Source organism: Coffea arabica, chromosome 6e (genome assembly GCF_036785885.1).
Source record: "Coffea arabica cultivar ET-39 chromosome 6e, Coffea Arabica ET-39 HiFi, whole genome shotgun sequence".
In the NCBI taxonomy this organism is placed as follows: Eukaryota; Viridiplantae; Streptophyta; class Magnoliopsida; order Gentianales; family Rubiaceae; genus Coffea; species Coffea arabica.
Genome location: NC_092321.1, coordinates 25,469,236 through 25,487,760, shown reverse-complemented (window position 1 = coordinate 25,487,760; position 18,525 = coordinate 25,469,236). Strand labels below are relative to the sequence as shown.

The following is an 18,525-nucleotide window of genomic DNA, read 5'->3' as shown; positions in this document are numbered from 1 at the left end:
AACTTTTGGTGTGTTTTGAGAGGATTAAAGCCATATTGGAACTCTTTTTGGTACAAATTGCTTAAGTGTTGTTTTAATAATGGAAATTTGCAAAATGAATGAATTAATGCATAAACTTGTGAGATTTTGAAGGTTATCGATGCATGAATCTCACACATATGACTAAGAAGAGGCAAGTATTAGTGATGAAAAAAATGAGCAAAGGAATGAGGGAAGAAGATGGAGAAAAAAGAGACGATTGAAGACAATTTGAAGAGGATCCGAGCTCGGATCCATGCACACCCATGAGGATCCGAGCCCTCGTCCGTACTTCTGGAGATCAACCGATCAACCGATCCGAGCTCGGATCCATTTGAGAAAGTCCTCGGATCAGCCATGATCCGAGCTCGGATCGAATTATATCCCTCAGATTTAAGGCCTCAGATCTGCCTCTCTCCTTTGCAAATGGCTCAACCTTTTTTCTTTCTTTTCACACTACTTTCCAGCTATATTTGGTAAGAGAATTCGGTGGCACATGATTCTGATGCAAAAAGGAGGACACTATGATTTATTGATAAGTCAAAAACCATTGCTTTTGACTTTCTTAACAAGATTGAAAATTGAGAATCACGAGGTGGTGGAAAAGTTCCAAGGAGGACACTATGATTTATTGACAAGTCAAAAACCATTGCTTTTGACTTTTTAAACAAGATTGAGAATTGAGAATCATGAGGTGGTAGAAAAGGAACTTTTCCACCAGCTTTTATGCTGAGCAACAAAGGAGAGGTGGGGGATATACGGAGGCTAGCATTTTCTTGTAGACAAATCTCTCTAGTTAGAAAATCTTGCAAAAACACTTGGAGACTTCATCTTTGCAATCATCTAGTGCAAGTCATAGCAGATTTTGGGGGCTTCACCATTGACTTAGTTAAGCTTTCTTTCTCCTTATTGTACTTGTAACTTGTGATGTTTTCCATTAATGAAGTTATGAGTTTGATTGTTATATCATTCATGAGTAGCTAAATTTCTATATCTAGGGAGTAGATAAAACTTATGGCCAAGTGATATGAATTGAATATGATTTACACTTGTTGACTCTTGTATTAACTTGTCTTCTTGTGCATGTTGATTACTTGTTATTGTTTGATCACCAATAGTAGATTTATAGTTGTTATTACTCAATGAGAATTGGTAATAATAATGGAATAACATGAGTAGAACTTGAGTTGTAGGTTCATGAGAATAGAAATACACTCAAGTGGATTAAATTTACATTTCATGAATGAAGTAAGAGCAGAGTTAGTTATTCACCAAGAGATTAAGGAAAATTAAGCTATTCTAGACCATTTTTATCATGAGAATGAAATTTTGGCATTAATGGAAATGAATTCCTAGTTAAACAAAAGTAGTAACAAGTGTTAAATTCATTCATTTAGATCTTTTGAGCCATAAGTGAAATCTATATCCCTAGATTCAAGTCTTTAGTGAATTTTCTCCATTTGTAACTTGCATTGATCTAATCAGATTGTAGGAAGTAGCATTTATAATATTTCTGCTCCAATTGATTTTTAATCTAAATAATAGAGTAAATAAGGACTTAATACTTGTTTAACTTGCTCCTCGTGGGATCGACCCGATACATGCCCTATACTACTCGATTGACCTGTATACTTGTAGACAAACGGGTATAAAATCGGAATTAAACTTGCACTTATATCAAAAGCCCGTCAGCTCGCGCCTAGAGCGACGCCGCCACTGCCACCGTACGTTGAACGTTGCCGATCTCCTCCTCGACCGACGCGCGCTGCTGCCCTTTTCTCTTCTCCGCCATCATTCTCTACCAGAGATATCGTTTGGCCACTTCTATGGTGGAGGTATTTGAAAACTGTTTCCCAATTTCTTAGTATTGTTTGGTGCTGTCTGGGTTCCTCAGTAGTTTGCATTGTTGGCCGTTTGAAGTTGCTTCTTTAACTGTGGGGTGCACCAGTGGTACTGGTTAGGGCATTTTGACTACATTTATTGATTCTATTTGGTTGGCTGCCTGATTGAAAGCTAAAAACCTTGTGATTAAGTTGTTGTCCAAACTCTAAACTGTTGTTGCTGGAATTGCCGATTTCTTGGATCATTTGCTAATTTCAGTTGGTTGAGTTATGTAATTGACTGTCCAATTGGAGACATTTGTCGAGATTTTGGCGTAGGCAAGTCTTGTAATTATCTGTTGATTATTGGGAGACAGCTCTGACAGTGATTTGCTTGTTGAAATTGATTAAATTTACTTGCATTGTCGGGGTAACCTACCTATCGATTGCGTGTGGATTTGTTGGGACGTTTATTGGGAATTTGCTTTGTTGCTTGAGTGCGTGTTGCTTTGGGTTTTCATTACCTCATCTGGAGTACCGGTTTCTATTTTATTTGAAGCTTTGGTTTCTTGTTGATTGGAGTGATAATTAGAGACCATGGTGAGGCCAAAATCCTCCTCTAGGTCTAGAACCTCTCAGCCTCAGCCTCCCCCACCCCAACCCACCATTCCCGCCTCTAACCCCTCGCACGACCCTTCTTCCTCTGGGAGGAGGGCTCGCCTTGGGAGGCAAAAAGGCGTCCATATTTCTGACCTTTCACATTTTGGGGGTAATTTGACCTTCACCAGGGCTGCCGACAAGCAGCGATATGCTGTTTGTTACGAAAGGCGGATTACCCCCTGCCGATTTTTGGATGCCGCCACTATGGGTATTCTGAATATTAGGGTTGCCTTTGACCGCTTGATCACAGCCATTGGGTAGCATCCCTATGCTAATATTGTTGACTGTCCAGCCTTTGTTGAGTTGGTTAGAGAGTTTTTTATGTCACATTCGAGTTTGACCTTCCCACCGGTTATACAGTCTCTACCTCCAATGTCACCCGTTTTCGTTTAATGGGTCAAGAGTTCCACCACTCCATCACTGATTTTAACATCGCCTTTGATTTTATTGATTGGGCCTATGCCGACTCTCGTGAGTATGCCGAGAGTGCTTGTGACTACGTAGAGCCCTTCTTCTCCTGTTATGGATATATTTAGGAGGATATGTCCGTACACGGTGATACTTACGACCCTCGTCAGTCCAAGAGCTCCTATCTAAAGGACCCGGCGTTCACTACATCCAACGTTTCTTGGCCTATAGTTTCTTGGGTAGGCGAGATAGCTCGGGCATCTTGTCAAAACCGGAATTCTTCTTTATTTGGTGCATGCACAACAACATTAAGGTTAATTTGAGGTGTTGGCTCGCTTATCAATTCAAGTCTGTTCTAACTAAAAAGAAGCGCCCCTTGATTCTTGGGTCCTACATTACCCATTTGGCTGTTAATTTGCATGTGCTTGATCTCTCTAACCATGATTTGTATGTAGCCTGTCAAATGGAACCCTTAGACATCCCCTGCTTAGAAAAAATGGGTGTGGTTAGAGAGGGTAACAGCGGGTAGGAGATTACTCCCCCGGGACTGACACTCTTCTGCCCGCTCCTCATCTGCTGGGGCTGATCCGGGTCCGTCTACCTCTGCTCCGCCTCCCCCACCCCCAGGGGCTGATGACTGGCACCAACTCCGGACTCAAGTTCAAAATCTGGAGGCTCGGATGACCAACATTGATACCAGCTGACGGGTTTTTTACTACAAGTGCAAGTTAAATCCGAATTTATACCCGTTTGACTGCAAGTATACAGGCCAAAATCGTAATGTAGGGTATGTATCGGGTCGATCCCACGAGAAGCAATTTAAACAATTACTAGATCCTAATTTACTCTATCATTTAGACTCACAATATATTTGAGCAGAAAATTCAGAATTAAATCTGACTACAATCTTTTTACTATCTAAAATCCTTAGCTAGATAATTGCAATATCACAAATGGAGAAAAATTCACCAAATACTTGAATCTAGGGATGTAGATTCCACTTATGACACAAATTATCCAAATGAATGAATTTAACACTTGTTACTATTCTTGTTTAACCAGGGATTCATTACTAAAATTGCCAAAAATTCATTCTCATGATCAAATTGGTCTAAAACAGCTTAGTTTTTCCTAATCTCTTGGTGAAAACTGAAACTGCTCTTATTCATGCATGAAATGCAAATTTAATCCACTTGAATGTATTTCTATTCTCATGAATATACAACTCAAACTCCACCCATGTTATTCCATTGTTTTTACCATTTCTCAATGAGTAATAACAACTATAAACCTACTATTGGTGATCAAACAATAAGAAGTAATCAAATATACACAAGTAGACAAGTTAATACAAGATACAACAAGTATAAATCAAATTCAATTCATATCACTTGGCCATAAGTTTCATCCACTCCGTAGATATAGAAATTTAGCTACTCATTGATTATATAATAATCAAACTCATAACTTCATTAATGGAAAACATCTCAGTTTACAAGTACAAGAAAGATAAAGAAATGCTTAGCCAATTAATGGTGAAGCCCTCCAAGAATCTCCTATGTCTTGTACTAGATGATTACAAGATGAAGTCTCCAAGTGTTCCTGCAAAATTTACTAGCTAGAGAGAGTTTGCTATCAGAAAATCTGACTCCGTATATTCTCCTGACCTACCCAATGTCTCTGCATAAAAACTAGTCCAAAACTCATTTTTCCTGGTCAAATTTTCCACCCTTTGATTCCCAAATCTGAAATTTGTTAACATAGTCAATAACCAATGATTTTTACTTGAAAATAAGCCATATTGTCTGCCCTTTTGTCTTCTGAAGCATGTGCATCGAATTCCCTTGCAACTTATAGCTGGAAAGTGGTATGAACACAAGAGAAATGGCTGAGCAAATTACAGGTTTTCGGCTACAAAACGCGACTACACAAAACGCGGCATAAACTCGTGTTTTCAACTTGGCCTTGCTTGAACTGCGATTTTCTCTATGATGAAGGCTGAACTAACTTTTGTACAAAACACAAACGTTGTAGCCCTTTAAGTTAGCTTTTCAATGCTTCATGAATCATCCAAATCGGAGTTTTGTAGCCTGAGATATGGTCAAAAAACTATCACCTGGTCAAACCCCTGTTTCAATTTCTGACCACAGAATGCAGCTTCTGTATTTCGACTTTTGTCCATGAAAATAGCAGAATTGGATTTTGATGTCTTCATACCAATTGTAGGTCTCTTTCTTAGCTTTAAAATGATATAAAGATCACCTCAATCCGATAAGTGTAACTCCAGATATAATCGAAATACCGAAGAGTGTCAAAACTGTCTTGAATTGCATTTCCTCAGTTGAATGTTTTTCACTTCATTTCTCTTTTAACCACTTGAATTCATCACCAATTATCTATTTTTCACCTCACTTGACATTCTTTGGTGATTGAATCATTAATCCTGCATAAAAATGAAATTTTTACCACTAAAATCAATAGAAATGCAATATTAGCCACTTTTACCAAAAAATGTATATTTTTACCAAAACCTAGTTATTTTAGTTATAAAACTAAATAATCAAACCAAATACAATTAATAAAATGCACTTAAAAATACGTAAAATAAACCCTTACCAAATACCCCCACACTTGAACCATTGCTTGTCCTCAATCAATATGAAATTCCAACCATCAATGATCCAAAAATTGAAAATAAACATATGTAGCATTTCAACTTCATTTCCTTAAATCAAGGTAAATAACCCTTATGTGATCTTTCCATTAATTTCAAGTACTCATAATATCAAACAAAGAAGAGACAAGTATATCATAATTTTACTAATTCAACTCAATTTCTCATTTTTACCCAATTTCACAAGCAAGCAACTCATATAGTCAATAAAGATGCTAACTAATTTCATGACCAACTTCTTATTTTTCTTAAAGAGGGATTTATTTTTTCTTTTTCTTTTTCTTCTTTTTTTTTGTTTTATATATTTTAAGAGTTAAATACTACTTAAGTTGTGAAAAATGCCTTTTGACGCGAAGATCGACATTTTTAGATGAAAATCACCGGTTACTCAACATTTCACATACTCAAGTTATTTTTCATACTCTTGATTCAAGTACCGTTTTACGCGAAAGTCGACATTTGTAGATGAAGACTCCCGGTTACTAAGTACAAGAACCATTGGAGTAGAATAACTTTTTTTTTATATAAATATATATATATATAGAGAAATAATAAAATTCCCTCTAAAGAATAATCATGAGAAAAGTATGACACTTATTGACTATATTAATTTCTTAACTTATAAAATCAGATAAAAAGAAGAATTTTCATCAAATATGCAAAATGTAGGCATAATTTTCTCCACTTTACTAGATATACTTTCCTATAGATGTAAAAATTATAATCACATAATAGTCATTTCCAAATTAAATGAGAAAAAGAAGTTTCAAAACCACGTATATTTATTTCAAAAGGATATTTGACAAAATTTTATTTATTTATTATGATTATTATATATATAAGTATAAGGTTTTGGAAAATTTTTGACAGAGTCTCCCATTAAAAGTGGACTAAACTCCCTGCCAACAAACCCAAGATAAACAACATTTAAGCCAACTACTTGTCCAACTTCAAACACAACTAAAAGCACCACTAAAAAATCACAAGTACCACACAATTCCTCCTCCACACTTAAAATACACATTGTCCTCAATGTGTAAGGGAAAGAAAAGAAAAGAAAAGAAATAAAAGTAGGAACAAGTTACTCCCCAGTTGAGATGGATGCGGTCCAGTTTATCCTTGAATCACGAGCCATCGACCGATCAACCATCTACAAGCAACTAATAACTGCCACAAGTTTCAATATTCAAAATAGACACTTAAGTTAAACATCCTACAAATAAAAAATGAACAATAAAAACAAACAAGGAAGTAATAGAAAAGCCATCCAAAGGGGCGGCCTCAAGCATCCTCTTCATCGTCATCTTCATCGCCATCTACAGGAGGTGGACGTGTGCCTAGATGATCTTCAATTCGGTCCAGGCGAGTATCCATTCTGGCTAAGCGATGATCGATGTCATCCAAACGACTAAAAAGCCGCTGCTAGTTGGTTTGTGGCGGAGGAGAGGGAGGTGCTGCAGTGGAAGGGCCAGTTTCATCGTGACCATGTCTAGCCTTCTGTCTCCGCTCTTGAATAGGTCGTGGAATATCCCCCGTGCCAATACCAAGCCGACGAAGAGTAGTGATAGACAATTCAGCTCTTGGTGGAACATTCTCCCGCCTCATGCCTTCCAACCGAACCTCAAAATACGGGAAGATTAAAGTCAGTAGACGAGGAAATGATAATTTGAAAGAAGTTGTCTTATGCCTCGCCGTAGACCGAATGTGGCTAATGATGATGTTAGGCAGTGAAATTCGAGCATACGGAGAAGTTCGGTTGTGGAACATGTAATCAAGGAAGTAGATATTGCTCTTGCGAACCTCCGTGTGCCTCATCTTCTTAGGAATGACATTGTGAGCCATCATATAAATGATAAGACGATGACGAGATTCGAAGACATTCGCCAATATGGTCTCCTTCCTGGTAGAGCGAAAAGGTTGGTACTCAAGACCAAACCTGGCCATGGCCAATGATGTATCCCACCTCCTATTTGGGGAACAAACTCCTTCTTCAAATCAACTGGACGTCCGTCATCCATACATCCCAAAATAGCAGCCAAATCTTGACGTGACAAGACGATTTGGCGTCCACGCACCCACGACTCAACCATTTCACCACTGTGGCGCGCCTTACTTTCAATGTTGGCGTAAAACTCTCACACCAAGTCGGGGTAGTAATGGTCTGGTAGGGTGAGAATCGAAACCCACCCAAGCTGAGCAAAAGCCTCCGAGATGCGATACACCATTTCTATCTCTGGACTAATGTGCATCTCGAACAAGAACTCCAAATTAGCATGCTCCTCATGCCACTCTTGATTCTTGCGATTATTGAATCTAGCATTATCAAACACAGATCTCTCAGCTCTACGAGAGGTGCTCTCACCAGGCTATCGGATAACTGGTGAAGGAGAAGGTGACGTCTTCTCCTCAGTCGTTCCCATCTCCTCATTAACCTCCTTCTCATTACTACTAGCGGAGAAATATATCACTCTGCTTCCCCTTCTCATGGTACCTAATAAAAAGAATGCAATTAGCCACATGTACAAGGACACAGTTCATAATTTGGCAATAAATCCTGAATTGATCCAAATAATCGTCAAATTTATTTCTTAAAGATATAAATCATCCAATAATTTACTTATAGGACCATACAAGAAGAGCCATATTTATTGCCAAAAATTGATCAAAATCACCAATTCAAGCAAAATGTGTAACAATTATAACCTAATCAGTGAAAATAGCATCAATCATGATTATTGCAATTTATAATTAACAACACTAATGTGCAATTAGTTATAATCATGGTTAGGCCAAAATTTAACTAATTAACTCACAAAATTAACCAAATTACTCACTATACACAATGCACATGCTAAAACATCATCCACTAGCCATTATTAACCATAATCATTGATCACCAATGGCTGAAAAAATCTTAATCCAACTTCCTAATTTTAGCCCAAATATAGCAATTAAAAAAAATAAAAACTATTAATCATCAAATTTCTATATTTGAATATGTAATCATGCATAAATAACCTTAATAAGCATCAATGAGGTCAAAAACATCATTATTCATCATAAAAAATTCGAGATTAAAAGATGTAAGAAAGCTCAGGAAATTGAAAATTTGAACTTTTAAAATACAAAGATTTGATGAAAAAACTTATATCAATCACATAAAAGAATGTTTGGTGATGCTAAAAATGTGAAAAACCCTATGAAACAACCTTCAATTGACCTCCAATTGAAGAAATTAGAGTTTAAGAACCCTAATCTTCAATCCCTCAAAAACTTATTTTTAGGTATTTTTCTTGGATTTTAATCTGTTAGAAAGGTTGTATGATACTCAAAAGGTGTTGGATTGATGATTCCTAGCAAGATTATGGAGTAAAAATGGAAATTGGTGAGTTAGGGAGATGAAAAGAAGAAAACGCGCTTCGGACAATGAAGAAAAGAAGAGGAAATGAAGCTGGAAATTGCGTTTGTAAAGACTTTATTCGTACACGGAAAACGCGACTCACAAAACGCGCCATCAAGCCGCGTTTTGCGAAGTCGCATTTCTTCACATATCTTGCAGGATAAAAAACGCGGTTATGTTCAAAAACGCGATTTCATGTCGCGTTTCTATAGGCACGTTTTGCTTTCTGATCCAGGTTTTGAAACGCGATTTTGCTGAAAACGCGACTTCCTCGCGCGTTTTGAGTCGCGTTTTATTCAGTATGGTTGCAGGTTTGAAAACGAGCCTATGGAAAACGCGACTCTAGGGTGCGTTTTCTTTTGTGAAAATTTTGCAGAAATTCAACTTTGAAAAATTACCATTGGTACCCAAATCACTCAAAATGCTTCCTAGATCATATATGTGCAAGTTTTATCAATGTCTGCACATGTAAAACAATGAAAACATGCATTTTACCCCTCTTTAACGGATCAACTACACCTTTAACGCAAATCAAGGGGTTGAGTTGCTTGATCAAGGTTCGCTTTTTTCGCCTCAAATGGTCATTCTTGCTTCCATTTGCCAACCCTATAGCACAAAAATAACAAATTAACTAAAACACTTATTCAAACCACAAAATCACACCAAATTAACACATGTAACATAAATATTGGGTTGCCTCCCAATTAGCGTTTTTGTTTATAGTCGTTGGCTCGACTCACAGGTTCGAATCATTTTAGAACATTAGGGAGCGATTTTCTCCCCACAGGTCGAAACTCCCGAGCCAATTTACCATGTGGTGAGCCATGCATTGATCTCCATAGTCCAATTTCCTCAAATGCCAAGGAGGAGTATTAGACTTGTCATATAAAGGCTCGACTTCACCTTGGAGTGGAACTTGCTTGTCTTTTTCAAGTTGGCTCAACTTTTCTCCACTTTCTTCATGGAATGGCGAATTTATTAAGCCAACTTCCATCCTTATCTTCTCCTCCCTTGCTCCTACACCATGAAAGTTAGTACCAAGGACATTTATAAATTTAACTTCTTCGTTCCTTTCTTGGTTAACCTTTTCATCACATGGCATATTTGAAACAAGAGCAGTAGGCTCTATACTCCCTTCTTTATTATCCAAATTAAATTCCAATTCCTTACCATTAACCCGTAATATAAGTTTATCTTTTTCCACATCAATTATAGTTCGTGCGGTAGGTAAAAACGGTCATCCTAGAATAATTGGCATTCTCACATCTTCCTCAATATCTAAGACAACAAAATCCACAGGTATTATAGATTGTCTTACCTTTATGAGCACATTTTCCAAAATACCCATTGGATGTGAGATTGACCGATCCGCCAATTGCAATGTGATATTGGTAGCTTTTAGCTCTTGAAGTCCCAGCCTTCGGGCAACCGATAGTGGCAAGAGTGACACACTTGCACCTAAATCACATAAAGTATTAGAAAAATGTAATTGACCAATTGTGTAAGGAATAGAAAAGCTTCCCGGATCTTTCAATTTAGGAGGGAGTTTGTTTTTAATCAATGCACTACACTCTTCGTTAATGCTATCATCTCATTATCTACAATTTTTCTCTTTCTTGACATGATGTCTTTTAAGAAACGTGCATAAGAGGGAATCTGTGTTATAGCATCAATGAAAGGAATGTTAATGTCCAATTGTTTAAACATTTTGAAGAACTTTTCAAACTCCCGATCCTGTCCATCTTTCTTCAACCTGTGAGGAAAAGAAATCACATTAGAATTTAATTAAGAATTTAATTTGGGAGGAAGTGCATCAATATCAATGACAACATGATCATTTCGGCTTTCTTTCTCCCCTTCGATTGCTTGCTCCTTGTCTTTTTCACCACCTGAATTTCCAAAATTAAGCCCCTCAACCATTTTACCGCTTCTAAGAGTGATTGCATTAACATGCTCTCTCGAATTCATTTCGATTTTACTTGGCAATTCACCAGGGTTTCTGTTGTTGATCACATTGGCAATTTGACCAACTTGAACCTCCAAGTTTCTGTACATCCCAGCCAATTGGTCCAACCACCCCTCAACTCGCTCGAATCTATCCGAAATCACCTTAGCAAGTTTTTCCACCGCGATCTCCTAACTTGGTTTAGTTTCAGCTTGTGGTTGCCTCGGTTGGAATCTCGGTGATTGGTTGGCCTTTGTTGATTGCCTTGATCTTTCCATCCAAAATTTGGATGATTTCTCCACCCCGAATTATAGGTATTGGAGTATGGATTGTTTTGGGGTGGACGGTTGTAATTGTTGAGATATTGAACCTATTCGCTGCTAGAACACATAGAATCATTATGGTCTCCTCCACAGTTAGTACAACACGCAACAACTACTCCTTGGTTAGAACTAGAACCAACTTGCCTGTTAAGTATCTTAACTACATTATCCATCTTTGCACTTAACATATTCAAGGTATCTACTTCAAGCATACCTGCGGTTCTCCTTGTATTACCTCGTTCGTTAGCCCATTGATAATTATTGACAGCCATTTCTTCAATCAATTGTTGAGCTTCCTCGGCTGACTTTCCCATCAATGCTCCTCCCGCTGCCGCATCTACATGCGTTTTTGTTGGATAGGTGAGACAATTGTAAAATGTTTGGACTATTAGCCAATCTGGTAAACCATGATGAGGACATCTTCGTTGCAATTCCCGATATCGCTCCCAAGTTTCGTACAATATCTCTCCTTCCTGTTGAGAGAAACTAGTTATATTCATTCTAAGCTTAGCAGTTTTTCCAGGTAGAAAGAATTTATTAAGAAAAGCCTTAACTAATTCAACCCAAGTAGTAAAAGTATTTGGAGGATGAGATTGTAACCAAACCTTGGCCTTGTCCCTTAGCGAAAATGGAAACAATCGAAGTTTAATTGCATCATCACTAACACCATTAAACTTAATTGTATCACAGATTTCAAGAAATGTTGACAAATGAGAATTTAGATCTTCGGTAGCATTACCTACATATTGAGATTGTTGTACCATTTGAATCAGTGATTGTTTAATGTCAAAATTATTAGCATTTACCGTTGGCCTTGCGATGCTAGTTTGAGATTCTTGTGTCCCCGATAAAGCAAAATCTCGCAGAACTCGCCTATTTGGTTCATTTTCCGCCATTTCTTCCTTAAACGGTAGCTCTATCAAAATTTCCTCTATCGGCTGCCAAACCTATTGTTTCTCTTGATGTTGTATATGTCTCCTTTGTCTCCGAAGTGTCCTCTCAATTTCTGGATCGAAATGTGCAACTTCTCGATATGTCCAGTGCATACACTACAAACAGAATCAAGAGAGATTATGCAACTTTTATTTATCAAAAACTGATTACAATGTAAGATTAAATATAATCAGCTCAACTAATAAAAATAAATCTGTCTAAATTAATAGAGATAATTAAACCTTAATATTGCCGCTCCCCGGTAATGGCACCAAAAACTTGACGGATTTAACTTGCACTTGTAGTTAAAACCCGTCAAGTTTTTGTGGTGTGGCTGCTGGGAAACTTGATGGATTTTTTACTACAAATGCATGTTAAATCCGAATTTATACCTGTTTGACTGCAAGTATACAGGCTAAAATCGTAATGTAGGGTATGTATCGGGTCGATCCCACGAGGAGCAATTTAAACAATTACTAGATTCTAATTTACTCTATCATTTAGACTCACAATATATTTGAGCAGAAAATTCAGAATTAAATCTGACTACAATCTTTTTACTATCTAAAATCCTTAGCTAGATAATTGCAATATCACAAATGGAGAAAAATTCACCAAATACTTAAATTTAAGGATGTAGATTCCACTTATGACACAAATGATCCAAATGAATGAATTTAACACTTGTTACTACTCTTGTTTAACCAGGGATTCATTTCTAAAATTGCCAAAAATTCATTCTCGTGATAAAATTGGTCTAAAACAGCTTAGTTTTTCCTAATCTCTTGGTGAAAACTGAAACTGCTCTTGTTCATGCATGAAATGCAGATTTAATCTACTTGAATGTATTTCTATTCTCATGAATATACAACTCAAACTCCACTTATGTTATTCCATTGTTTTTACCATTTCTCAATGAGTAATAACAACTATAAACCTGCTATTGGTGATCAAACAACAAGAAGTAATCAAGCATACACAAGTAGACAAGTTAATACAAGATACAACAAGTATAAATCACATTCAATTCATATCACTTGGCCATAAGTTTCATCCACTCCCTAGATATAGAAATTTAGCTACTCATTGATTATATAATAATTAAACTCATAACTTCATTAATGGAAAACATCTCAGTTTACAAGTACAAGAAAGATAAAGAAAAGCTTAGCCAATTAATGGTGAAGCCCTCCAAGAATCTCCTATGTCTTGTACTAGATGATTACAAGATGAAGCCTCCAAGTGTTCCTGCAAAATTTTCTAGCTAGAGAGAGTTTGCTATCAGAAAATCTGACTCCGTATATTCTCCTGACCTACCCAATGTCTCTGCATAAAAACTGGTCCAAAACTCCTTTTTCCTGGTCAAATTTTCCACCCTTTGATTCCCAAATCTGAAATTTGTTAAGATAGTCAATAATCAATGTTTTTGACTTGAAAATAAGCCATATTGTCTGTCCTTTTGTCTTCTGAAGCATGTGCACCGAATTCCCTTGCAACTTATATTTGGAAAGTGGTATGAACACAAGAGAAATGATTGAGCAAATTGCAGGTTTTCGGCTACAAAACACGACAACACAAAACGCGGCAAAAACTCACGTTTTCAACTTGGCCTTGCTTCAACTGCTATTTTCTCTATGATGAAGACTGAATTAGCTTTTGTGTAAAACACAAAAGTTGTAGCCCTTTAATTTACTTTTCAATGCTTCAAGAATCATCCAAATCGGAGTTTTGTACCCTGAGATATGGTCGAAAAACTATCACCTGGTCAAACCCCCGTTTCAATTTCCGACCACAGAATGCAGCTTCTGTATTTCGACTTTTTGTTCATGAAAACAGCAGAATTGGATTTTGATATCTTCATACCAATTGTAGGTCTCTTTCTTAGCTTTAAAATGATATAAAGATCACCTCAATCCGATAAGTGTAACTCCAGATATAATCGAAATACCGAAGAGTGTCAAAACTGTCTTGAATTGCATTTCCTCAGTTGAATGTTTTTCACTTCATTTCTCTTTTAACCACTTGAATTCATCACCAATTATCTATTTTTCACCTCACTTGACATTCTTTGGTGATTGAATCATTAATCCTGCATAAAAATGAAGTTTTTATCACTAAAATCAATAGAAATGCAATATTAGTCACTTTTACCAAAAAATGTATATTTTTACCGAAACCTAGTTATTTTAGTTATAAAACTAAATAATCAAACCAAAATCAATTAATAAAATACACTTAAAAATACGTAAAATAAACCCTTATCACCAACGTGGCTAACATGGCGCAGAATTTAGTAGCGTTTATGCACCACACGGGTCTTACACCTCAATTTCCACCTCACCCACCGCTGTGACCCTGACACAGTCCCCGGGATTTTAGGGAAGTTCCGTTGCCCTTCTTCTCGCTTTTGCTGTTTATTTGTTACATTGAGGGCAATGTGCTATTTAGGTGTGGGAGGGGATCAGTTGTGGTGCTAGTATTTCTAGTTTTTAGTTTTCAGATGTTTTTCCTTTATTTTTAGTTTGTTATTTGTCTATTTTTCGTTTATTTGCTTTTTCATTTTTTTTTTTAGTGAGCAGCTCTCCTATGACTGCCAAGGTTTGTTGTTGGATTGTTGACTCTCTAATTCTGCTATTGCCAAGTTTTACTAATCCAAGTGTATCAAGTTAATGTAGTTGAGCTCAAGAACATCTCTTTGGTGAATATCGGTGATTGCTTGAGTCTTATAATTTTTGATTAACTTTTCTAACCATAGGGAATGATTGTTGGCATTTTTATGTGAATCGGTCCGGTTATTAACTTTAGTTCTCCATGTTTGAAGAAATGAGGCTCGCTGCTGCTATTTTTTTTTTTATGGAGTTATTTTGAGTTATTGTGTTATCTGGTTGTGAATAAAAGTTGATTGTACTCTGCTAGTTGTTACTACTGAGTAACCGGGGATCTTCACCAAAAGTTAAATTCTCGTGTCAAAAAGTAGTAATTTCTATGAGTACGTGGTCTCATAGCGATCGGAGCTGAGTAACCGGGCTCCTCCATCTGGCAAATATTGGAATTCGCATCAAAAGTCTCTAATGGCTAGAGACTAAGTCTTTTGTTACTATTAAAAATGAAAAAAAAAAAAAGAGAACAATAGAAAAGTGTGATAAAAAGGTGAAGGTTGTGTCAGTATGTGATAAAAGTCAGCTTGAAGATTTGTGGATTTAATGTTGAGATATAGTTGGACAATTTGCTGATAATGTTGAGCGAGCATTCCTTTTTCTTAGATTAGTTAACCTGAAACTGGAGGAGTTTATGGTTTAGAAGCTAACCGGAGTGATGTTTCTTGGATCTTGACCATTGATGCTTGATATGTGTTTTTCTCGATATCTTGGCAATAAGGTAGATGGAGCAATAGTCATTGTCAAATATTGGTGTTTGGTTGTTGTTCTCATGCTTGAGGACAAGCATGGTTTAGATGTGGGGGAATTGATAGGTTACAATTTTATCATTTATTTTATAATTAATTTCTCCTATTACCTTAACCGATGTAGATTAATTGTCAAATTCTACTCACATTTGAAAATTTTTATTTATTACAAGGAGTGGAACACAAATACCATAAAAAGGTGCCGATTTGACGATTATCAGGGAAGAGTATTAGCAACAGTCAACAAGGTGAGAATAATTCGACTCTACCTCCTTACTCCAGGGGCAAATACGGCATCCAGGGGCACTTTTAGATGATTGGAACTTTTTCCCTTTTGGAAATTGCCGAAGAGAGAGGAGATGGAACAAGACAGGGAGTCTTCCTTTTCTCCTCTGGAGAGCTGCATCGTGGAAGTGGCAGAAATTAGAAAGGAAATAGAGATAACAGACAACTACGACTACTTTTAGTTTTGCCTCTTTGACTTTTCTTTTTCGTCGTGTAGTAGTTTTTCCTTGGTATGTCAGGACAAGTAGTAACCAATTAGTCATTCTCTAGAGTCTTGTTATTCTTTCTTTTATTCGAACGAATTGAATTCTCCCGATCAAGGACAATGGCCGCAACTTTTTCTACAGCCTTGTATGGGTTTTTCTCATCAGGGATTAACTAAATCCCTTTTTCTAGTCGAGAAACAACGGAGGCTTTGGTTCGTCTAAAAATTGTGAGATCGAATTAATTTTATCTTTTCCTCTTATTTATTGGTATGTGCATATTCTCCGCTTGCAGTGCTCATGGTTGTTTAATTAATTGATTTTCTTGGATCTGGATAGTGAATTGATTTAGTAACCTATTGTCAATTAGGGTATTAAATCCGTAATTGTTTAATTGCTCTGAAATAGTGATAACTGGCATGATTGGGTTTGTGTCAGGAGAATACACGGGCTAATCTAAAATAACCCTGATAGTGCGTTATTTAGTTAGAATATGGCTCCTCTAACACGTAAGGAAATTGGGGAATTAAATCTCACGGGCGTACCTGGGATTATTTCTCAATTAGAGCAGTGCTTAACGGGCGTACCTTAATCACCGACACAGTAAGGAGGGGTTGACTGTCATCACTTGTTTGGCAGTTATAACCTATTTATTAGTAAATAATTGGAATCGCCTTTGAATCGATGATCAATTAGGTGAACCATTGCTGAAGTTATTTCTTGGCTAGACCTTTAGTTATTATTACTCTGATTTTAGTGAATTGTCATTTAATTTTTAGTTAGCTATTTGTTTTTAGCTGAACTGCTTTAATAGTCATCTTTTATACAAAAATACCCCCCGTGTTACTTTGGATTTCAAGAGAGACAAATACCCCCAGTCCCTGTGGATTCGACCCTACTTATCACTATCTACAAAAATTATATTTTGAGCAGGTATTTATTATTGCACAGGCTCGACAACCTGTCATCTAATTTTCACTAACTTGATACTCCATGACCACCTTTGTGGTCTATCAACTGATTTCTTTACAACAATATATGTTCTAACTCTAACCTTGTGCCTATGGGTGGCAATCGGGTCCAAATCAGGTTGGCGAGTCGGGTGTTGACCCGAACCCGACCTGTCAACCCGTGACGGGTCAGGTATGCTGACCTGAACCCGAAAATTTCTGGTTGGCAGGTTGGCGGGTCGACTCGAAATAATCCGAAACTTAATTTTAATTTATTAATTTATCATTGTAATTTCTAATAAAATCAATTTCTCACAAAACTAATTACATAATCAAGCAATAAAAATTTAAATAAATAATTTCAAACCAAATCTAAAATAAATTGAACACCGTAAAAGTGTTTTATCCCAAACAAAATATAAAATAAATTAAAACAGTATAAAGGCAAAAAATAATATAATATATTATTTGTCCAAATATAATAATTTCAACTTCACACAAATTAAATAAATTCATTTAGGATTAAGTAATTAATGCCTTTGAAAAAAAAGAATAACTTAGTTTAGTTAGATAAAATTATTTTTATGTTTATTAAATTATTTTTAATTCGTAAACGGGTCATATCAGGTCACCACGGGTTGACCCGAAATCGATCTGTTTTCTTTTCGGGTTCATCGGGTTCAACCCGATTCTGACCCGAACTCCCGAAACCTCAACCCAAACCCATGAATTTCGTGTTAGGTTCGTATCGTGTTTTCAGGTCGTATCGAAAATTGCCACCCCTACTTGTGCCTAACACTCAGACAACAAAAGAACCTAGACTAACCTCATAATTGGGACAATTTTTCGATATTCACAGGCACTCCAAGATCAATTTCTTAAACCTAGTGATACCAGATGTAGAATCCAAAAAATTCTAACAAAAAGCTATAGGAGATATATTTTATAAAACCAATGTAGATGGTGAGCCAATTTACACACATATACAAGTATGTGTAGGAGAAGAGAAACAATAGCAATAATGATATATTAAGCACACACCAGAATAGCAAGGCTATCAAATTCCACTCTTCTTAACTAATATAATAATAAGATTCCCTATTTATAAATTACATGATTTAGTAAATAAGTCTTACAACCATGAGAAATTTTCTAATAAAATACTAATTTCTATTTAATAAAACTACCGTAACTTGAATCAAATAAAATTATTAAAACCTTAACTTCACTAAAAGACTGATAAATAATAATATAGAAATTTCTATCTTCGAGGATTTAATGAATATGCCAACAGTTATCCATCGTTAGCTTGAAATCACCTCATTAAACTTTTCCGAATCTAACGATTGTAACGGATTGTTCTCTCTAGTCAACTGCAGCTAATAATTTAAAGCGCTCTCTCTTGTGTTCCACAGCAGATTTTACCTTTATTTTAAGCCTAAAAAAGCTGAATTTAAAAGCTTCTCTTGAGCTGATCATGAAAATAACTTCTAGCTTTTT

At 36.4% G+C, this 18,525-nt stretch overlaps 1 non-coding gene across 1 annotated transcript; it reads left to right on the top strand.

Moving 5' to 3' along the window:
- The first annotated feature begins 11,650 nt into the window (after window positions 1–11,650).
- On the top strand, window positions 11,651–11,757 carry LOC113697688 (small nucleolar RNA R71). The gene has a single exon (XR_003449962.1). It is a non-coding gene; the product is annotated as a small nucleolar RNA R71 (small nucleolar RNA).
- The last annotated feature ends 6,768 nt before the right edge of the window (window positions 11,758–18,525 follow it).